Here is an 8,909-nt window from a genome sequence, read left to right as displayed (position 1 = left end):
CGTTGAGGGAGAGCTTGCTTACCTGGCACCACGCAGTCAGAGTGCCTACTTCCTCTCTGTAGGCCGTCTCGTCGGTAATCAGGCCTACTACTCTCGGCCTACTACTATCAGGCCTACTATGCCAATTTATGCTGCAATGATACATCTGCCTCTCCCTTTTCAGGATGACCGGGCTTCTGATCTCTATCAAAAGATAACAGCTATGTCAGAGATGGGAGGATGAATCCTTTTTTGTCTGTAAAGAGATGGTGTAGCTTCATTGGAAGGTGCAGTCCTCCGACCCACTAACAGTAACAGAGCCCATATTGATTAAGGGATTGATTGGATGAATCTTTGCACTAGACTAGAACAACATTGAATTATTATCCAGTGGTATTCATTGCAAGCTCAGTGGAAGAAAGGAGGGCTGCTTTGGTGACATCTGTTGAGTGTAATGGCATGTCTCACATGCCTATTATTTAGCTTTAAAGTGACAATTTTAGTTAAAAGACTGTCCGTACCAAATGAGGCTAACACTTCCCTTTGGGACATGTGCCAAAAAGGACAGCTGTAACAGTTTAATTACACGGGCTGTCACAGTTGTACATGTCAATTAAAGGAAAAGCATCTACTGAAGTATCTATTCCTGCCAGCTTGATGTTAAAGTCACTATCGTAGTATTTACGGAACCCTTAGGGTGGATTCAAAAGATACAGTGCCATAAATATCACTTCCTTGACGGGTTGACAGGAAAGGGCAAAGGGATTCCAGGAATACAGCGTTGGGTCCCGTACTTGCCTCTCGACATAAGACAATCTCTGGAAACTACCAGGTCTGTGCTGTCAATAAGGGGACATTCTATGCGGTATCTTTCCATTGCTACTGGGAGGACATGGTGCGGTGAAAATAGAGGTTCCCTGATTATTTCCACCACTCTACATAAGGCTTGTCGGGCAAGTGTTTACTGCAACGCTGGACCAACTTGTCAAGGGAATTTTTCGGAAGGCCCCACGAGGTGTGCCAACGGTGTACCCAGAGCATGTGTCCCTTTCATCCAGTTGGCTGGTACACTGATGACCTCAAAGACGCACGTCACTTTGTCACTATGCCGACAGCTACACTGTAACAGAATACCTGGACCGGATCACTCCATGTGGTGTCATGTGCAGGTTGGGTTGGGTGCTAAAAGTAGCATCTGAGCCTTGTAGCCTATCGTGGTTAGCCAGGCAAAGAAAACCCACCAGATTTAGATTCAGATCAACTTTATTATCCCACCAGGGGGAAATTCATGTGGTCATGTGCTTATACCAACAGGGATAGGAAAAACTATGTACTAACAGGCCTACTCTTCATATGGCACCATTGCATAATTGTTCCTTTGGCTTTTCAACACGTTGCAGGGAGAGACAGGGGCAGGTTGTTAGTAGGTGGGAACACTTAGTCCTGTTGACTTGATTTGGGGTGCTAATAAAAATTCAGATTGATTTGAATTGAATTTTCACCATTCATGGGAATGCAGTATGAACCGCACCCATAATTAAATCCAATACCTTCAACACATATACGCTTCATACTGTACATTGTACATTACATCAGGTCCTACGGGTAATTTATCACTCAGTAAGTTTTGAAATGTTTCTAGTGATTTACACGTAATTGACAGCTAAATTAAATCGGCGCATGAGTATTGCAAGCGTTGATTATCAAAAGTGTTTATTACTTGTTGTTGTTACTCAAAGTTAATCAACTCGTCCCTGGTCATGCAAAGAGTAAATCCTGTTTAGTCAAACCTTTAAAGTAAGAGTCAACTTTCACAATACTTTACTGTATTATAGAGGTTCCCAGTCACCAACTGGTGAAAGAACGTAGATATTCTATTCACCTGCAATGCATGGACCCTGGCAATTATTGGGGCGGCAGGGTAGCCTAGTGGTTAGAGCATTGGACTAGTAACCGAAAGGTTGCAAGTTCAAATCCCCGAGCTGACAAGGTACAAAATCTGTCGTTCTGCCCCTGAACAGGCAGTTAACCCACTGTTCCTAGGCCGTCATTGAAAATAAGAATTTGTTCTTAACTGACTTGCCTAGTAAAATAAAGATAACATTTAAAAGAAATTATGAAGGGGTGGCACACTCATGTGGCTGTGATCTAGAATTGCAGAAACATTTTCTGATTGGCACGTAACATTACTATCCAGGGGCCATGGATAAGGCATTATATTAAGAAACAGTAAGTGAGGGGATGGAAATATTATGGGAATATTAGAGGGGTGTTATGGAGACGATATGGGGATGCTATGGTGATATTGGGGGACCTTGTATGGATATTAGGGCGACTTTATACTGATATTAAAGGGGAGGTCATTCCCAAGCTTAAAAGCCACATGAATGTTCTTCTATGCATTTATGAGTGTTGACTTATTACATTTGAGTGACATGTTGTTGAGTCCATGCCTAAGATATTAGAAAGACACACGATACAATGGAATGCAATAATATGACCTTTAGTTAAAGAGTCGAGTGAATTAGATGGTCTTGCTGGAGAACTGCTTGCATGTGTTCTGCAGGCCTTAGTTGATGGCGGAAAGCATCCTCACAAAGCGGGTGAATTTGTGTGGTTTCGTCTGTGGTTGAGGTAGATGGAAAATCCTCCTCTAGCGGAGACATGGCAGATGGCGAAAACGACGCGGGGTGCTGAAGACAGAACAGTGAGATTGACATGAACGCGATTGTGTCGATCAAAGTTTTTCACTTCTACTTTTCCATTTACTGTAATTGAGTATCCATGTTGAGGCATTGAATATACACAGTGATGTGCAGTCAGGGTAGGCAGGGTAGACAGTGCACACCCTTGTAATAGTCTAATACAATAAAATGACATTGTCAATGATTCTGGTGGTTTTTATGCTCAAAATCTAAAAAGTGTGCTAAAACTGCATCAACCAGGGTATGCATGCCCATCCATTCAAATCAATGACCTGCGCGACCGTTTATGAATCCAGTCACTATCTATGGACAAGGTCAGTATAAGCTTTGCCTAACATCATTCGTTGCATTGAGACAATTTCATATTTTGCGCATGCGTATTGCCTAAACATATTGTGTGGGTAAGCCTGGGGTAAACTCTGCACATTTGGACGTGTCGACAAATACTGAGCAGAAATATAAACGAACATGTAAAGTGTTGGTCCCATGTTTCATGAGCTGAAATAAAATATCAAAGAAATGTTCCATACGCACAAAAAGCTTATTTCTCTCAAACTTTGTGCACAAATTAGTTTACATCCCTTTTAGTGAGCATTTCTCCTTCGCGAAGATAATCCAGACAGGTGTGGCATATCAAGAAGCTGATTAAACAGCATGATCATTACACAGGTGTACCTTGTGTTGGGGACAATAAACGGTCACTAAAATGTGTCGTTTTGTCACACAACACACTGCCACAGATGCCTCAAGTTGAGGGAGCATGTAATTGACATGCTGAATGCAGGAATGTCCACCAGAGCTGTTGCCACATAATGTAATGTTAATTTAGCTACCATAAGCCGCTTCCAATGTTGTTTTAGAGAAATGGCAGTACGTCAAACCAGCATCACAACCACGGCCCACGTGTAACCATGCCAGCCCAGGAACTCCACATCTGGCTTCTTCACGTTCGGGATTATCTGATTGGCTGGGCATGGTTCCCCAGTGGATTGTCTTGGTTCCCAAGTGGATAGGCTTATGCCCTCCCAGCCCCACCCATGGCTGTGCCCCTGCCCAGTCATGTGTAATCCATAGATTAGGGCCTAGTGTATTTATTTCAATTGATTGATTTCCTTATATAAACTGTAACTCACATCTTTGAAATTGTTGCAGGTTGTGTTTATATTTTTGTTCAGTATAATTTGGCGCTCACATCCCTGGAACTGAATTGAACTAGCTAGCTAGAAAAAACAACCTGACAAATGGACTGCACCTCAAACAATATTCCAAGAAAACTTGGTATAATTTTGAGAGGGAGACCAACACCTGCCCTTCCTGACCTTCATCAGAGGAAGGGACAGAAAATCATCCGATCGGGACAACGACACGCTGCTGATGGCCTCCGGATATGATACCTGACTGTCAGATCCTTCGACCTGCTTTCTGCTGATGGTCGATGGGAAGATTTTCAGAGAAAATTATGTACTCTTTTGTGTTCTCCAGAATAAAATAAATGGACATGGGGTTCCTCTGTTTACGTATCAGCAAAACAATAATGGCATGAGGCAAGACTGACACTTTCTATGATCAGTTTGAGGAGAAATGCACCACACTCGGACTGTCAGACAGAGTAACCCGAGGGAGACAGCCAATGAGAGGAATGTTTTTCAACATTTTGGACAATCTCAGTGTTCAAATGAAAGCCAGGCTTGATTATTTTGTCATCCTTGCCCCTCATGTCAATCGAGACAGACTTTTCAAACTCAAAAGGAATAAAGAAAACTTCTACAACGTTGTCACCGAGAGGTTCATCCTGAAGGACAGATGAATGGACTTCATTTACAAGTAAAGGTTGGCCTAAATGCATTTTCCTTTGCAATTTGCAGCTTATGCTACTGTTGAATGAACAACAGAATATACATCATCTCTTTGGAGCATTTGAATTATCAAGCTCGAATTTTGTTTTGATGAGGCACTTTTATGACGTTTTGAACTGCATTTTCCAGTCATTTCAATTCTTGATATGGACATTTCAACCTAATTTATTATATACACTGAGTATACCAAACATTAGGAACACCTTCCCCCCTTTTGCCTTCATAACAGTCTCAATTCATTGGGGCATGGACTCTACAAGGTGTGGAAAGCACTCGACAGGGATGCTGGCTCATGTTGACTCCAATGCTTCCCAAAGTTGTGTCAAGTTGGCTGTATGTTCTGAGTGGTGGACCATTCTTGATACACAATGGGAACTGTTGAGCATCAAACACTCAGCAGCGTTGTGGTTCTGACACAAACCGTTGTGCATGGCACCTACTACCATATCCCGTTCAAAGGCACTTCAATCTTTTGTCTTGCCCATTCACCCTCTGAACGGCACACATACACAATCTGTGTCTTTTTAAAATTTTATTTCACCTTTATTTAACCAGGTAGGCCAGTTCCGAACAAGTTCTCATTTACAACTGCGACCTGGCCAAGATTTTAAAAAGCAGTGCGACACAAACAACACAGAGTTACACATAGGATAAATAAAAGTACAGTCAATAACTCAATAGAAAAAATCTATATACAGTGTGTGCAAATGGAATAAGGAGGTAAGGCAGTAAATAGGCCATAGTAGCAAAGTAACTACAATTGAGCAAATTAACACTGACGTGATAGATGTGCAGATGATGATGTGCAAGTAGAAATACTGGTGTGCAAAAAGAGCAACAAAAAAACAAAAACAATATGGGGATGAGGTAGGTAGTTGTGTGGGCTATTTACAGATGGGCTATGTACAGACAGCTGCAGTGATCAGTAAGCTGCTCAGATAGCTGATGCTTAAAGTTAGTGAGGGAGATATAAGTCTCCAGTGTCAGCGATTTTTGCAATTCGTTCCAGTCATTGGCATTAGAGAACTGGAAGGAAAGGCGGCCAAAGTGGGCGTTGGCTTTGGGGATGACCAGTGAGATATACCTGCTGGAGCGCGTGCTACGGGTGGATGTTGTTATGGTGACCAGTGAGCTGAGATAAGGTGGAGCTTTATCTAGCAAAGACATACAGTGGGGAGAACAAGTATTTGATACACTGCAGATTTTTCAGGTTTTCCTACTTACAAAGAATGTAGAGGTCTGTAATTTTTATCATAGGTACACTTCAACTGTAATTTGCATTTTATTGCATGGCATAAGTATTTGATCACCTACCAACCAGTCAGAATTCCAGCTCTCACAGACCTGTTAGTTTTTCTTTAAGAAGCTCTCCTGTTCTCCACTCATTACCTGTATTAACTGCACCTGTTTGAACTCGTTACCTGTATTAAAGACACCTGCCCACACACTCAAACAGACTCCAACCTCTCCACACTGGCAAAGACCAGAGAGGGTGTAAGGACATCAGGGATAACATTGTAGACCTGCACAAGGCTGGGATGGGCTACAGGACAATAGGCAAGCAGCTTGGTGAGAAGGCAACAACTGTTGGTGCAATTATTAGAAAATGGAAGAAGTTCAAGATGACAGTCAATCACCCTCGGTCTGGGGCTCCATGCAAGATCTCACCTCGTGGGGCATCAATGATCATGAGGCAGGTGAGGGATCATCCCAGAACTACACGGTAGGACCTGGTCAATGAAGAGAGCTGGGACCACAGTCTCAAAGAAAACCATTAGTAACACACTATGCCGTCATGGATTAAAATCCAGCGCACGCAAGGTCCCCCTGCTCAAGCCAGCGCATGTCCAGGCCTGTCTGAAGTTTGCCAATGACCATCTGGATTATCACGAGGTGGAATGGGAGAAGGTCATGTGGTCTGATGAGACAAAAATAGAGCTTTTTGGTCTAAAATCCACTCTACGTGTTTGGAGGAAGAAGGATGAGTACAACCCCAAGAACACCATCCCAACCGTGAAGCATGGAGGTGGAAACATCATTCTTTGGGGATGCTTTTCTGCAAAGGGGACAGGACCACTGCACTGTATTGAGGGGAGGATGGACGGGGCCATGTATTGCGAGATCTTGGCCAACAACTTGTTTTTTTTTGTGTGTTTTCTTTTTACAAATGTATTAACTTAATTCAAAAATAGCTGGATAGCATAAATTCAGAGGGTATGGGGTGACTTGAGATTAAAATAACATCCAAGTTTGTTTTTACACAGTCCACAAACAGACAAGCAGCAAGGGACTTGTCAGGAGATCTTGTTCCAATAGGTCAAGGACTGAGCTTTTGCCACTTTGGCATTGAAAGTGGTCAGGATCTCAACAAGGACTTCCTTGGTACTGGTGTCAAGGTCACTCTGGCTTACCTGAGAGTCACTTTGACCTCTATGGAGGTCCTCAATGTCCTCAGAGCTGAACTCCTGAAGAGCTTCTTGTTCTGGAAATTAAGCTGAATTGTTTCCAATGGTGGTTGACCCATCACTGAAAAAATCTGCAAGGTTGCTCTGCATGTTGTTCCACAATATTTTCTGTTTCTTGGTACAATGTACACTTTGCAAGTTGCTCATTTCAAATCCATTGGAGGATGTGCATCTCTGTGTGCTTACTGGCCGATCTATACCAGCCTACTTCATGTTATCACCAGCTTCAATGGGCTGTACGATATTATCCAAATCCGCCACAAATGTGTGAATGATTTTAGATGCCTCTGAATCAACATTCACAGAAAACACACAGACAAGTGTCTTTTACCATGGTGGGTATCTTGGTCTGGCTAGCGACATTGCTGCAGGGCTCTGAGTTCTGAGAGGGTTTTGCAAGATCTAAACTTTTCTCAGATCTTAGGAGTACCTCGCAAACTCCCCCCAGAGCTTTTGTCTGGACTCTGACTGATAGTACGGTTGGGCGATATGCAAATGTTCATATCATCATTCCGTCCTTCTCTTATCCCGAACTTTATGGCATTACCGGCTAAGTACACAAGGGGGCACCCAAAAAAAGAAAATCCCATTGGTCGTCTATTACCAGAACGCTAACACAATTAGCGCAAGTAATAACACATTTTGATGGATGATGCTAGCTACATATGCTATCGAGCGCAAACAAAAATAAACAAATTGCAAAAGACAGGCAATCCAGCTCATAAAGTTAAACATCTATAGGTAGAAGCTACCGAATGCTATTTCTGTGAGTTTGGACATTAACAGGTGCATGTGAATGAGGGACCTTGTGAAAACGTACAAAGTTGACGCATGCTTGTCTGAAAGAAGAACAGTGCTGACTCTAGAACTGCATGTGTACACGCTGTGTCTGTGTGGAGTCTGGAATTGCTAGGGCAAGGGGCCTGCCTGCTCTTCTCTGAGAAGAGGTTGAGAACAGAGAGGATAAAAAAACACAAGGAAATCAAGATGGCAACTGTACAGATTTCTCAAACCCAGCAGAAAGCTAACACCAATAGTGCCACGTCTCCTTATTAATTCAGCCACTTACTTAGGGAACTAGCAAGTTAAACTTAGGGGTCACGTTAACACAGAATTTTGCTTCTTTTTTTTTTTCCACCGAGAATTCTCTTTACAAATGCATAACAAATATATTGCTGCGTTTTGTAAACACATATCTAAAATGCTTCTTATTGTAATTTCTGCTCAGTGTCAGACAAATTTTGTGCTTCAGCTGCATTCAAGAAAGAGCATTCTATCAGCAGACAGTGCTCTGACTGATGTGTAGCTACTTTTTTCTGGTACTTTTCGGTGTAGCCTACTTTTCTCCAGTAAAATGCAATATTAACTTTAAGCAAAAGATTAGGAAATATAGCTGGCTACATTCTTTCTATGACAAAACATTAGAAATGTTATGGCCATGCATCGTTTTTGCAAAAAATACCTTGCTTTTTCATTGTAAGCTCATTTACTTGTATGGCTGCCTCTGAATGTGTTGCACTAATGTATTTTCTGTGGTGGAAAACTAAAGTTACACATCCCTGATCACTCTGTTGAAGCAAAAAAATACAGTTGACTTTCAATATAAAATGTGACCCCTGTGAATACACAGCTGGACTCGACTGCTCCCACTTTCTCCTGTTGTGCTATTTACAAACAAACATGACTGACTCAACTGTTCTGAGAAACCATAAGCTTCATAATGTAAAATAATGTGACAGGCGATATTAAGAACTCTATCTGCTTTATCTCCTAACCCATTGCACAAGTTGACTGCAGGTATTTACTTAAAGCTGCAATATGTAACTGTGAGTGATCTGACCAAAGTCACATAGAAATGTGAGTTAAAGATATGTCATTCTCATTGAAAGCAAGTATAAAAAGCT

Source organism: Oncorhynchus nerka, linkage group LG21 (genome assembly GCF_034236695.1).
Source record: "Oncorhynchus nerka isolate Pitt River linkage group LG21, Oner_Uvic_2.0, whole genome shotgun sequence".
NCBI lineage: Eukaryota > Metazoa > Chordata > Actinopteri > Salmoniformes > Salmonidae > Oncorhynchus > Oncorhynchus nerka.
The sequence above is the reverse complement of the archived record's forward strand: the minus strand, read 5'-3'. Positions refer to the sequence as shown.